The sequence below is a fragment of the Mus caroli genome, chromosome 9, assembly GCF_900094665.2.
Source record: "Mus caroli chromosome 9, CAROLI_EIJ_v1.1, whole genome shotgun sequence".
Classification (NCBI taxonomy): Eukaryota; Metazoa; Chordata; class Mammalia; order Rodentia; family Muridae; genus Mus; species Mus caroli.
Window position 1 is genome coordinate 48,833,929 of NC_034578.1, and position 14,747 is coordinate 48,848,675.

General features: G+C 41.2%; 1 pseudogene across 1 annotated transcript in view; it reads right to left on the reverse strand.

Annotated features, from left to right (window-relative positions):
* The window catches only part of LOC110300987, a 45,066-nt pseudogene that overhangs the window by 6,045 nt on the left and 24,274 nt on the right, over positions 1-14,747 (reverse strand). Inside the window, exon 2 of the transcript XR_003837575.1 lies at positions 11,938-12,056. The product of XR_003837575.1 is annotated as a glyceraldehyde-3-phosphate dehydrogenase pseudogene (transcript). The remainder of the gene's footprint in view (positions 1-11,937; positions 12,057-14,747) is intronic.

Here is a 14,747-nt window from a genome sequence, read left to right on the forward strand (position 1 = left end):
AGAGAGAGAGAGAGAGAGAGAGAGAGAGAGAGAGAGAGAGAGAGAGAGAGGTAGGGCAAGACTAAAGAACCCTACCCCAGAGATTGCTTCCTCCTGCAAGGGTCCACATCATGAACGTTCCATAATCCAAATGCCAAACTGGACTACCTACAGTGGATCCAACTATTCAAACACAAAAGCCTAGTGACACATTTCTCACTCAAGCTATCGTAGAGAGGCAGATGGGAAGGGAAAGGAAGGAAAGGGAAAGAAAGAAGCATGAGGCTATGACAAGGTCAGTCCACTGAGCATTTGAACAGAATTCCCTTAGCTATTTCCCCCTCCTGTGTTTGAAAGGATTTATCGTTGAAAATTCTTTTGTCTTAGTATCACAAATACTTACATTTTGGGAGGGGTGCTTGAGCCATAAAAGTAGAGTTGAAGACCTGAGTTTTACAGCAGGATAGAGAGGAGTGATAGCTGAATCATGTATGGACTTGGCGAGGCTAAGGAGACCTCGGCTGCTGATAAAGCACTTGCTCCTGAGGATGTATTTGGGTGTTTCTGGATGAGATCAGGTTTTGAATCAGAGATGAGAAGAGAAGGTCGTGTTCAGCCATGTGGGCAGGAATTATCCCATCCCCTGGGAGCCAGTATAGAATACCAAGAGTTTAGAAAGAGCTTGGATGTGCTTTCTGGGCTTAAGCTAAGATATTCATCTTGTTAGCCTAGGAAACAGTTCTGTGCCTTCAAACTCTGACTGAGATTGCTTGACTGGCTCTCTGGGTTCTCCAACTAAGCAGGTGGTATATCATGAGGCTTCCCAGCTTCAGAAAACCACAAGAGCAAATCCCTGTAATAAATTTTACATTTTTGTATATAGTCATCCTTTGGTGAAGGATCAATGAAGGATTAGCTCCAGGACCCTTCGTGAATCCAAAATCCCTTCTATAAAATGACACAGTACTTGCATATAACTTACATACATCCTCTTTAAATAAGTATTATCATTTTATTTCTTTGAATATGTTGTGTGTCCTAGCACAAATGTAAAAGTCAGAGGATAACTTGGGGTAGCTGGGGTAGCTCTCTTTCTAGCATTTAGGTCCTGGGATTGAAATCAGATCATGAGGTTTGGTGCCTTACTCACTGAGCTATTGCTCCAGACTTTTATATACATCTTCTTGTATACTTTAAATCATCTCAGATACTTAAACTATCTAACAAAATATAAATGGTTATATCATACTTTTTATAACATAACAAAAGAAAATCTGAAATATATATATATATATATATATATATATAATTCATTTTCAAATATTTTCCATGGTCAGCTGGTTGAATCTATGGGTACAGAGGGGTAAATACAAATCCTGTTGGTTTTGTTTCTCTGGATATTTGATTCATCCAGAGCTTAAAAGTCCCTAAATTCTAAGTATCAGCTCAGCTATGCCCCAAGCTGCTGTGTGGTCCTGGGGTAATCATTTTTCCGTGTTGTTTAACATTAGGGCAATCCTCAAAATTGACATTCTTACCAAGTGGCCATGGCTAATAATTATCATGCATCTTAATTTGTCAGCTTCTCAGAGGATCCACAGAAGTGACCACTCTACTATCTGAATTTTCATGATCTTTGAATACCAGATTCTCTAGTGTTTGAATATCTTTTGTTTATACCTCCTTTATTTTAACTAATACTTCTAGAATTCATGGCTCAGGGCTATATAGCCATTTGTTCTCATTACTTCTATTTCTGAAATGGCTTTTGACTCTGTTCCTGGCTTCTCTGTTCCTTGTGACTCCTACTTGCTTAATATTTCTCAGTTAGGAGCAATAGCTCCCTGGAGCTGATGTCTGCCTTTTTAGTTCATCATTCTCCATTATGCCAACTGCATCCTGGGACACTGAAACGAGCCCAGACTGCCCAGGCCATTTATCTGTGAGGTTACTTAAAAGCTCAGCCCCTGGCTGCAGCTATAATGGCTGTATTTGATATTTTCTGGTCTCTCTGAGCTTTCTACTCCAGCTCTCAATACCTGCCATAAACTCTCCTTCTTTGATTACCTATATAGGGATCTCTATTCTCTATATTCTCTGACATAACATCACTCTTATTCATAAACTCCCCATATCCACAACTGTGGCAATATTGCTTTTTAAATTGGAAGGGATTTAGGGGGTATGGCTCAGAGGTACAAATTTTGCCTAACTTTCATAAAAATGTGAGTTTAATTTCTAGATGAAAGAAAGCAAAAAGTATTTTCAGGACTGGAGGATTGCTCAGTGGGAAAAGGAGTTGATGCACCAGCCTGAGAACCTAAGCTCCGATCCCCATTATCACCTAAAAGGCCAGGCCTGGAGGCAAACATCTATGATCCCAGTGCTGGTTATTCTAGCGGCTTGCTGGCAAGCCAGCCTGGACTACTTGGTAACACACACTGACACACACGGACACAGACACACACAGCCTATAAATTCTTCTTGACAACTCCACTTATTCCTTCAATAACTGCGTACTCATCAGCTATATCAAGCTATAGTGTTAGGTGAACAATGGAAAAGGAAAGCATAGCGGCCTCCTCATTGGGTTTGACAAACAACTTGACATGTATCATTCTTCTTTGTTGTCTTGTCAACATTACAATTGGCTTAGGCCCTGCAGACGTGAAAACAGTCAGTATTTTCATGCATGCAGTTTGTTTTTCAGATACGCTGGGAACATGGAACCAAGGGAACATCGCAGCTATCATTCCTCCCTTTCTACTTAAGAACAAAGACACTTTTTTAAAACAGATGACATCACTGTTTTAAAATAGATGAAGTAATTGTTTTTAAACACGTGACGTCCTAATAAACAGACTTCACTCACTGATAACTGCTGAGTATTTAAGGTGGTCTAAGCAACTTACCCCACAATGTATCACTTCCAAATTGGCAGTTCAAAATAATCCCTGACATAGGATTTTTTTTGTTGTTTTTTTGTTTTTTGTTTTTTGGTTTTTTTTTTTTTCTTTTTTCGAAACAGGATTTCTCTGTGTAGCCCCGGATGTCCTGGAACTCACTTTGTAGACCAGGCTGGCCTTGAACTCAGAAATCTGCCTGTCTCTGCCTCCCAAGTGCTGGGATTAAAGGCGTGTGCCACCACCGCCCAGTTCTGACATAGGATTTTAAGCATTAATGATCATAGCACGGTACTCTGAAATATACCCAAAGATGTATGCTAGCTGTCAAGAGGCCTAAGTGAGCTAACATGAAGTTATTACACTTTTCTGAACTTGTTTGTCAAAGCAGGACTAATACCAAAAATGGGTCTTGAGAAGAGAAACTCCTCCTTATCACTAGTAGTCAGTGCCTGTCAATCAATAAATAAATCAATAAATAATGAGAGACGTAGGAGCTGGAGAGATGCTGAGCTTTGGTTAAGAGCACTGGCAACTCTCCCAGAGGGATAGGGTTGATCCCTATAACCCACATGGCCTCTCTCAATTGTCTATAGCTCTCGTCTAAGGGATTCAACGCCCTCTTCTGGCTCCCTTGTGTACTAGGCAAGCAAGTGGTACACAGACAAAAACCCATACATGTAAAATAGGAATGAAAAATTAAAGATTAACAAAAGCATGGTATGTTCTTGTCTTACAATATACCCATTGTTAATATGTCAATTCTCTCTGAAACTAACTAACCAAAAAGTGTTTATCCCAGTCTAACACAGCAACAAAAACATGAACAGAATTCTTTTGGTACTTGTCAAAACAAAAACAAAAACAAACAAGAACAACAAAAACCATTTGTATGGATGAATAAACACAATCTGCAAAACAACCAGGAAGCTTCTATTCTCAAAGAGCATCAGGGAAGACACTGTGGGTCAGTTGAGGTCCAGTGTCTATTGCTCATGGTCTGTAGTTGGGACAGAAATGGATCCAAATAAGATTATGACTGGATTACATAATAAGGCAATGGAAATAAATGTGTCATTGAAGACAACTTGCTAGTCCTTGAAAACAGAATAAAGCTGGTTGACTATCTTGAACTTCCAGATGGAATAAAGATCGAAACATCCAAAAAAAATATCAAAAAGGATTACAATCTTGTAGCTGAATATTCCTCTGTGAAGGAGAACATGAAGCTTGACTCTCTTGGCTTCACAATTTACTGGGAAGGATTCCCACTAAGGGTGGGGTGGGGGGAGCTGGTGAGATCCAGCACTCACTTCTAGATGGGGAGCTGTAGGAGTTGAGCTCTTAGCACACATAGATGGCCTTATGGGAAATTCCCTGTGTGATTCCCTGATTCAAGAAGAAAATGTCCAAGTATGATGGTTCATACCTGTATTCCTTTTTTTTTCTTTTTTATTGTTAGATATTTTCTTTATTTACATTTAATGTTATCCCATTTCCTAGTTTCCCCTCTGAAAATCCCCTATCTCCTCTCCACTCCTCCTGCTTCCCAACCTACCCACTCCCAATCGTGGTCCTGGCTTTGTACTTGCATTCTTGACCCCAGGGGCCAAGGCAGGAGGATTGTAGTGAGTTCAAGGCTATTTGGATTACTTAGTAAGCTATAGGGTGAGATGCAATCTACAAAACAAAGACAACAACCACAACAAAAGGAAGAGTAGGAAAAAGACTGGTTTTCAGGAGGCTCTTCTTTGATGTAAGGATGATGCCATCACTAGCCCTACTATTGTAGGCTCTGCGCCCCCCCCCCCCTTTAAAGGAGGCCTTGGAGGATGGGTGAGGATGAGCAGACTTCTATGTAGATCATTATCTTCCTAGTAGGAAAACAACCCTAAAACTTAGGATCCCATGGAAAGGGGTACACCAAATAACCACTGGATTGCAAAATCAAACTCAGACGCTGACATTTCTTGGCAAAGAGAAGACAAAGTTCACGTGTGAACTGGATGATGAATTCGGACTAGAAACAGGGAGACATTAGAAACAGCTACTGCAGTGTGACAGGAGAGGTGGGAATCTCTAGGTCGCCAATAAGCTTTCTAACCTAACCCATGCTGTGGTATGCAGTAACTGACCTAGTGATAGGAGATAGGCAAGGGCAGGACTCAGATCCGTTAGGGATGAAAGTGTAGGACACTCAAACAAGTAAAGAATGATGACCTGTCAAAGCAAAGTGAGAGGAAGACATCGTTTTTGGTAGTTTCAGAGACTGCATCCAAGTGTTTGGCTTCTGAGTTCCAGCCTGGAAGTAGTAAGCAGGCTGACTAGTGTTAACTTGGTGTTTTATCTCCCTTTAAAGCACAAATTCTGTTCACATTTTAGAAAAGAAGACAGATCCTCTTGCCTACTAAGAGTTCTGCAGAGGTTTATATCAGCAATATCCATCTTATCTCCAGCTCCCCTAGCCCGTGCCTCTTGATGCAGCTTTTCCATTTTCTCTAACCCATGGTCTCTCAGTGCACTAGATGTTTCCACCTCCAGCCACCTGCCCCTGAGCCCTTCTCCCCACACTGTCACCCATGGTTCCTCACTTGTTGCCATGTGCCACTAGTCTCAAGATTGTCTCTGAGACTGACTGCTCTAAAACATTGAACTTCTGTTACAAACCTTCTGAGAGAGCCAATGCTGTGGTCTAGAACACGTACAATATTAGCTTTTTTTTTTTTTTCAGTAGTACTATTTATGGAGAAGCCGCAAGGTCAAGCTAGCATCCAGGCCTGTGAGTTTAAAATCAACCGAATAACAAGCAATTAGCCCATTTTTACCTTTGGCTCTGGTCCATGTGACTCTCCCTTTCCTGCCCAAAGGGCAGAGGAAGGCCTCTGAGCGCAGAGCAGGAGTCTGGGGCATTGTTCAGGATCCACAGGTCCAGTGATAATTATGGCTTGGGGGGACTTGGTTTTTCAAGTGTTCTTCAGGTTTCCGTTTTTGTTTCAAATGTTAGTGACTCCTTTTCCCTAGGATAACCATTTGTCTAATGACCACACCATATAGCAAAAATGTGAGTTCTGGAAATTTCCCATTTCTTTTTTCTCAAAGATATCCTCTCCAGGAGGCCAGTGTTTAGTCACCATTGTCATCATGAATATATTTAACATGACAGGGTCACTGAGGGCTCAGATCCTTTGGAAATGAAACTTGGGTCACTCCAGTGAGAAACTCAAACAGCTATAGGGCAAGCCTCTATTTCAGACTGTCGCTATCTCCTCTTGAACCCTCCTTCTACCTGGCCTGCCTGTCTAATAGGAATTATGATTCCATTGGGTATAGGGCTGTGCACATCCAGTGTTTTTTCTATCTAGTTGCTGATTGAGCCAGATTTTTAATACACATACCCAAAGCAACATAGGTACCACTAGGAAGCTACATTAAAGCTTGTGGGGTTAGGAGCTATTCTACATACTAATAAGCAATTTACCAAAGATCCCTTGTGGCAGGGGTAGGGGTGGGAGTGGGGAGGCTACTTTTTCCTTATCTTCAATTCAATTCTAGGAGGTTAGGCTGAGAAGGTCTGAGTGAGTAGGAATAACTAGGCAATCACAGACATTGCCTTTCCAAAAATCAATTTTATTGCCTGATTGAGCAGATGCGGGAATGGGCTCAATAGTACAAGCACAGTTTTCTAGACACTAAAGTGTTTAATCTTCCTCTCAAGGACACAACTCATATGGCCAGACATAGTAGCTCATGCATGTAGTCCTGGCACTCTGAAAGTAGAGGCTGGAAGGTTACTAGTTCAAGACCAGAATGGGCTAAATAGGAAGACCATCTCAAAATACAAACAAAATAATACATACAGAACATACAGGAATATTCTCTTTCCCCCTATGATTTCTCTCAAAGTTCATTCTTTTATGTGAAATAATTATTACAACATGCATGCTCCTAAACCTTGGGTTATCGTACACTTCCTGTTCATGGTTACCTCATAGTTTTCAAACACATACTACCTCAACCTCGTATCATAATGAGGGCCAGGTGTGGTGGTGCACATCTTTAATCCCAGAACTTGGGAGGCAGAGGCAAGAGGATTTTTTGTGAGCTAAATCTATATATTAAGTTCCAGGATAGTCAGGACTAATAGAGATACTACCTCAAAAGAAATCACAATAACATAGTGGCCTTTGATGAATTTACAGATTCCTTTCTTGTCACATTAAAAATCACCACTAAGTCCCAAGGACTCTACAGTCTTGAGGGAAACTTCATTATCACCAGTCATTTAAACATACTGTAATAGTCTACAAATGCAATTTGAACACTTATTGTGCTCTGTATAATGAGAGAAGGGTGACTAAAAATAGCATTAACTTTACATTCATCGGATATACAGCACAGCTGAAGAGGTGGCTACAGCAGGTCTGCCCACATAAGAGGAGTTGGAAGGCAGAACTGTACTGAATCCAGTCTCGCCAAGGTCCCACTGAGCTCTGGGTGACCATTTTTCAGCTCACTGTACACTGGTTTCCCCAAACATTGGCTGGATGTCGCACAGATACATCAGATATTGCTGGTCACATTTCTCTGGGAAAGAGAAGCACCAAGCTAAACTTGATTTTAACTGAACCCTTCACTTTCAAACATTCTTCACTTGACTTCTAATTCTGTCCTTTAAATGCTTATGATTCCTACATTAGCATTTTCAGTTTCTGTATTCTGTCCCTCCTCAGCATCCCCTCTGGGGTAGTTAGTGGGTACCTAAAATGAACATGTCTCAGAGTGAGTTCTGAGTCTTCATTCTTCACAAGTCCAATTTCCTGCTAGCGCGCTAGACAGGATGCCTGCTGAAGTATTTGATCAGACTCTCCAAGATCTTGGAATATTCTTTTTTACTCAGTTTGCCAGGAAATCTTGTGGGTTTATTTTAATCCCGCATCACTGATCCACAACATCCACGGCTCATCACCAGTATCTCCCCTTAAGACAGGATTTTCTCCACTTGGATCTTCCTGGCATTTTCAGCCGATCTCTCTGACTCCAGCCTTTGCTCTTCTCTGGAGTAGAGAGGGCCTCCTAAGCTGGATACTGTTATTTTCTCGTGTACCTTTTCAGTGACTTCTTTCAACCTGAAACCTTCCCAAGATTATTTGCTTGTGATTCCTCCATTCCTGTTTACAGTCAGCCTGCTTCTTGGTTTACGTTCTCTGCTCACCTCACTCATCATTTGAGTTTTCTTTACTCACTCTGAAACTCTGTCATCTGCATTCCTTTACCCAGAATTCCATTCACCTTGATGTCACTGCGGCTCTTTTCTTTAGTTCTTACCTGTGTCTGTACAAATGTCAACTATTTAGAGAGACAACTTCAAAATAGCATTCCTCCTTCCTGGCTTTTTGTTCTTACTGCCTCATCTCTCTGTCTCTGTGTCTGTCTCTCTCTGTCTCTGTCTCTCTCGGTTACTCTCTCCCCAACCCCGTGTGTAATACCTAGAATAATGAGTACCCAGGATATAGTAGGTCACTCTCAAATATAAGATAAGGAATGTTGTAGCAAAAGGGAAATTATAATAAGGTAGTATACGTTAAATTGGTCTCATGTTAGGTAGTGAAGAAAGCAAATCTCCCTTAGAAAATGTCCATGCGTTAAGAGGGCAGGCATGCAAAGGCAGAGGGCGCGACTCTGTAACACTGTCTGGACAGTGGCACACTGCTTCTTGTGACCTGACCTACTGCAAGCAGTGGGAAAGCTCTACTGAAAAAAATCAAGTTTAGCTTGGTGCTTCTCTTTCCCAGAGAAATGTGACCAGCAATATCTGATTTATCTGTGTAACAGACCTGTTTAGGAGTTCGACATCAGAGATGAAAGAAAGGAGTATCAACTCTTTCTTAATTTAAAAAGCAACGAAACAGAGAAGTACTGTGACAACCCAGCTGGATGTGTAACTGATACCTAGCCTATGATCTTGCCTCCAGGACCTGAGATGGGAGAAGAAAGAAGGGAGGAGGGGGAGATAGGGAGGGAGAGGGAATATTAATGAGACTGAATAGTCTGCATATCAGAGTGAACATGCTTTTTACAGTCTCTTCAACCCTAAATATCCCCATCTCTAATTCTAATCTTAACTCCCTTATGATATAAGGAGAAGGAAAGGTATAGAAAGGAAGTGTGTGTGTGTGTGTGTGTGTGTGTGTGTGTGTGTGTATGCATGTGCATGTACTCACAGACACATGGAGCACAACTATAGTGATTCAAGTCTATGCTTATAAAAATGAATTTAATTTAACAGCATAAAAATAATTGAGATTTACACAATGGAATAAGGAATTTAGTGGAGAATTTATTACCTTTTTTGGCCTCTGCATCTTCTGTTTACTTTTATTTTGGTAAGTATATGGCATACATGTGTACATGCATGTTCACACATGTGTGTTCTATGCATGTCGTGGCCAGAAATGAATGCTGGGTATCTTCCTCTACCATACAGACTGAGGCAGGGTCTCTCATGGACCAAGCTCACTGACTTGGCTAGTCTAGCTATCCAGTTTGTTCCAGGTAACCCCTGGTTTCACCTGGGGATATATATGAGTCATGACCTCTGAGCCATTTCCCCAGCCACTTCTTTAATTTTTGAAGTAACACTCCAGTTAGCATAGAAAATAATGGGTTTCATATGACACTTCCATACATATATGATTGCTCAAATGTGCCCACTTCCTCATCCCACTGTCCTGACCTCTGCTTCAGTCTCAGCCCCATTATGTGAACGGTGTCTTTCTTCACAGTTACAGAAACTGGTATTTATCAAGGACAGTGTTATGGGTGTAATCAACTCACTGCAACATGTTCCCTGCTCCAGTGTTATGGGCTTAATCAACTCACTGTAACATGTTCCCTGCTCCAGTTGAGGTACACGTTAAGAGCAAAATAACTGAAAGGAAGCAATGAGAGCTTGAACTGGTCCTCAGTTCCTGTAGATATCTGTAGAGGACTTTTTGACTGCTCTCAGATGTCCCTGGCTACCACACAGCCCTGTAAGAATGCTCCCTTTTGCTATCCGTGTGTCATCTGCAGGCCCCAGGCCATCAGCCCATTGTTGATTTGTTTTCTCTTCAGCGTCCCCATATCTCAGAGACTCCTCATGATTTGTTTCCTACTCTAACATTTTCTTTAATTCTCGCACACGGCGTGCTCCTCTCTTTCTTTTCTGGGACCCGTGAAAGGTCTGTGGTTCTTATCCCTGGTGCTACACTTCATATGACAAGTTGCTGTGATGTAAGTTGTATCTGTGGAATTATATCTTCTTTGTTTTCTACTCATCAGGGGAGACTGGAGGACTAGGGAAGGTAACTGAATGGTCACTGAAAAGACATCACTAGCAAACTCTATCCACTTATGCTTCCCAGTATCCAGCCTGAAGTGTCTGGGGTTGTGTCAGGGCCCAGTTCTGGCCCACCAGCCATAGCTGAGGGATTGCCCAGAAGCTCCTGCTTTCCTGAAAACAGGAAAGCAGACGGACTGTTGTTGCCTCTCACCCTTTATCTTCTTCCTCCCCTACTGAACACAGACTTGATGGTCGATCTGCAGTGTCAACTTACGTCATGAGAAAGGTCAGAAGAAGCACGGGCATATGAACTCAACTGTAAAACCAAGGTGTGACTAGGCAGACTTCTCACTGAGGAAAACAAAGCTCAGTTTTTTTCAAGGGGCCATGTGTGGCTTTCCTTTCACTTACAGGTGAACGGAGGTCTGAGTTATGCTCGCCACTTCTTTACCACAGTATCATAGCTCCCTTCAAAGAAATAAGCCAGAACTTGACAAGCAAATGGTTGAGGCTCCTTATTTTAAATTAGGACTAAGGAGAGAATTAAAGTTGAATTTAATTTGGGAAGAATGGGAAACTATTAAGATCTACAACTAACTGGATCTTGAGTGGTAGGACCTCAAGATAGTTGTTGCCTCTGTCATCAAACACTATAGTCTTAGAAGTAGGAGAATTCCCATAGGTGACTCTATGGTCAGAGAAGTTCATTGTCAATAACATCTCTTTTCTTATCCAGGGTTGCAATGCTCAGAGATAACTGAGAAGTCATTTTAGAAATGGCATTATGAAGCAGTGGGAGGAACAAGTGAATCTCTGGCAAATACATACACTGAGGACAAGGCCTCTACATCCCCAAAGGCCTTTATTCTCTTACGTGACTTCACTGCTCACAGAGAAGGGGAACAACAGAGCCTGGACTCTTTGTCTATGGTAATAAAAAGGCAAGTAAGTCAAACTTAACTTTTAAACCCTGTCTATGGCTTTCTATTTAAAGAATTTCTGGGAGATAGCATGTTCTTGTTCTCTTTGTAATCCAATAAGCTATAGAATCTGCAGCTGTACAGAATTGAGACTGTTTCAAGGGTGGCCTAGAAACTGTGATACTAAGACCTTGACTTTCCTGAAAGTTCAAGCGGCCCATCCTGTGTTCCTTCCTGGAAGGCCTCCAGCTGGGAAGTCCATCACACTCAAATGCAGCAGCTGTACAGGCTACATAACACTTGCTTAATTGGCATTTAATTACAGCTATGCACAGGTAATAACAGTAATGTTGCTGCATGTAGAACTTACTAGCATCTAACTCACACTGACGAGAAGCTCTGTGGTTTACTAGAGCATCAAACCCATCTCTGAGGGTCTCTGTCCTGGGACAGTTTCAGATACCAACACTATAGTATTCAGGGTCCACTTAGAAACTGGGGAAACCTAAGAGAAAAAAATGGTGGTTAATAAAAGGTATTCAATTATTGAGAAGGTAAAGTTTTTACAGGATCTCATATAGCCCAGGCTAGCCTGGAACTCTGTTTGCCAAACATAGCCTGGAATTTCTGATTCTGCTGTTTCTACCTTCTAAATTCTGGGATTGTAGGAGTGTGCACCAAACCTGGTTTATTTAGTCCTGGGGCTTGAGCCCATAGTGCTCTGGGGGGTTTTGTACACTTGTCAAAGTTTGGTCACAGTTACCCAAAAGCTTGACTGTAGCCAGAGTTTCTGCTCCCAGGATGGCTCACTTACCTGATTGGCCAGTGGGTGTTGGTTGTTGGCTGGAAGCTCTAGTTCCTTCTTACATATACCTCTCCACAGGCTTCCTGAGTGACCAAGATGGCTGGTTGGCTTCCCTCAGAGTGAGTGGCCTGCAGGACATGAGATGGAAGTGTTTGGGTGTTTGGTGGTGGGGGAGGTGTCATTGTGACTACTTGTGGGAAGACACCTACCTTAATAAGGCTCTGATTTTAGGGAAGATGAAGATAATGCTATACTGGAGGGAAGGGGACAGAGAACCTACCATTGGAAAAGAGTAATTTTGGATCAGGTAAGGATATTTGTTGTTTATTTCATCATGTATTCCAGCCTAGTCTCCAACTCAAGAACCCCCTGTGTGGACCGTCTGAGTGCTGAGACTACTGAGTGATTCTCCACCAGGCTTGACTTGAGGAACTGTTTCAAAGCCACCGCTTAGGGACTAGAAAACACCATCTCCATGCATTTACCTGTACTGTGGGTTTTGTTTTGTTTTGTTTTTCTTTTATGGAAAAATCTTTTAAAAATCCTTTTTTTTTTTTTTTTTTTTTTTTTGGCCCGGAGGGGATAGTTCTCTCCTTTTAGCCCTGCATGTGCTAGGTCTAAGCAGGCAGATCTCTGAGTTCGAGGCCACCCTAGTCTACAGAGTGAGTTCCAGGATACCCAGAGCCATACAGAGAAGGCCTATTTCAAAACAAGNCACCAGGCTTGACTTGAGGAACTGTTTCAAAGCCACCGCTTAGGGACTAGAAAACACCATCTCCATGCATTTACCTGTACTGTGGGTTTTGTTTTTTTTTTTTTTTCTTTTATGGAAAAATCTTTTAAAAATCCTTTTTTTTTTTTTTTTTTTTTTTTTGGCCCGGCAGTGATAGTGCACACCTTTAATCCCAGCATTTGGGAGGTAGAAGCAGGCAGATCTCTGAGTTCGAGGCCACCCTAGTCTACAGAGTGAGTTCCAGGATACCCAGAGCCATACAGAGAAGGCCTATTTCAAAACAAGCAAGCAAAAAACAAACAAACAAACAAAAAAAAACCCAAAAAACCAAACAGACATTCTATTTTTTGAGACTCATTTTTTTTTGACAGTCATTTTAAGAGAGTCTTAATTAGTGGGGTCATCCCCTGGGGCATGAGGACCCTACCAGTGCACACACTTCTAAAGGAAATGACTGCTAGAGACACATGGAATTTTGTTGTTTTGTTTTGTTGGGTTTTTTTTTTTTCTTTTGAGACAGGGTTTCTCTGTGTAGTCCTGGCTGTCCTAGAACTCATTTTGTAGACCAGGCTGGCCTCAAACTCAGAGATCCATCTGCCTCTGCCTCCCAAGACCTAGGATTAAAGGTGTGCACCATCATCAGCAACAGGAATTTTAAAAAATTATTTCTTTTTGAAATTATAGTTACATCATTTCTCCCTTCCCTTTCCTCTCTCCAAGTCCTCTTTATACTCTACTTTACTCTCATTTAAATTCATGGCTTCTGTTTTAATTGTTACATATATGTATATACATTATATTCCTAAAATGCATATAAATACATCCTGCTTAGTCTGTACAATATTACTTATATGTGTGTTTTCAAGGACAACCGTTTGGTATGTGAGTGCTATTCTCTGGGGGAAAACTATTTCTCCTGCTCTCAACATTCTTTAGTTGCCCATAGTCCTTTGTGTGGGGCTGAGGCCCTTTGGGCTTTCCCTCACACACTTTGGCATGTCTATTTTGTTGTTCTTGTTCGGCTGATGTTTAGACAGTCATGTTGGTCAGACTTTATGGGTATAGCTTTTGGCATTACTAGGAGACCGAATCTCACAATTTCCCTGATGCCCTGATGCTTATAGTATTTCTTTTTTCCACTTCTGCAATAATCCCTGAGTCTTAGATGCAGGAGGTGTGTGTGTGTGTGTGTGTGTGTGTGTGTGTGTGTGTATTCTGGACTCTATAAACTCTGCATGTTGATTGGTGGTTATTGCAAAGAGAGGGTTCCTTGATGAAGAGTGAGGACTACATTTATCTGTAGGTATAAGGGCAAATGTTTAGAATGTAATTAGGGGACTATGCTTGTTTAATAAAGTGATGGCTATAGGTTCTCCTCCAAGATCCATATGACTTTACTACCCTTGTATAGTTGGCTAGGTTCTAGTAACAAGTGTGATTTCCCTTTTACTGAGTAGGAACTATGCTTATTTAAGTCCAATTAGAAAGCTGTTGGTTACTGCCAAAGTACATGGGCCACTACTACATCCTTGGGGTTATGGTGCTGTGTTGACTGTTGTTATGGCTCATAGGTGTCACAGCTGGGTATGACTGTTGGTTGCATCTTTCCTTTGAAAGCTTGCACAATGCCTTCTGGTACTACAAAAGCTAGTCCCTGGGAGGGAGGAGACTTTCAAGTCAGTTCCAACATAGGGGCTTCTGAGCTCTGTGTCTGAAGTACATAGGACACATTAAATATTTACTCAAAGGCCTTATAAATGGGATTCAATAATGAGTTTTTTTCAAATGCTTTAATAGTAATAACACTGTTCCTACATAAATCATTTAAGAAGCTAAAGGATAGAATACTTGCTTCAATAGTTTTATAATAGTATTGATTTATCAATATTCTCTTCATTTAAAACCTTCCTCACAAGAACAAACTATGGACCAATATTTCTTATGAACTTAGACATTAAAAGCTTAACAGAACAGTAGCAAACAGAATCTAGAAACAAGTAGAAAAGATATCTCAATAAGATATATTCCAAGAATGTAAAAATAGCTTTAACATTAAAAAGTTAATGAAGTGATATTTCATATTTAT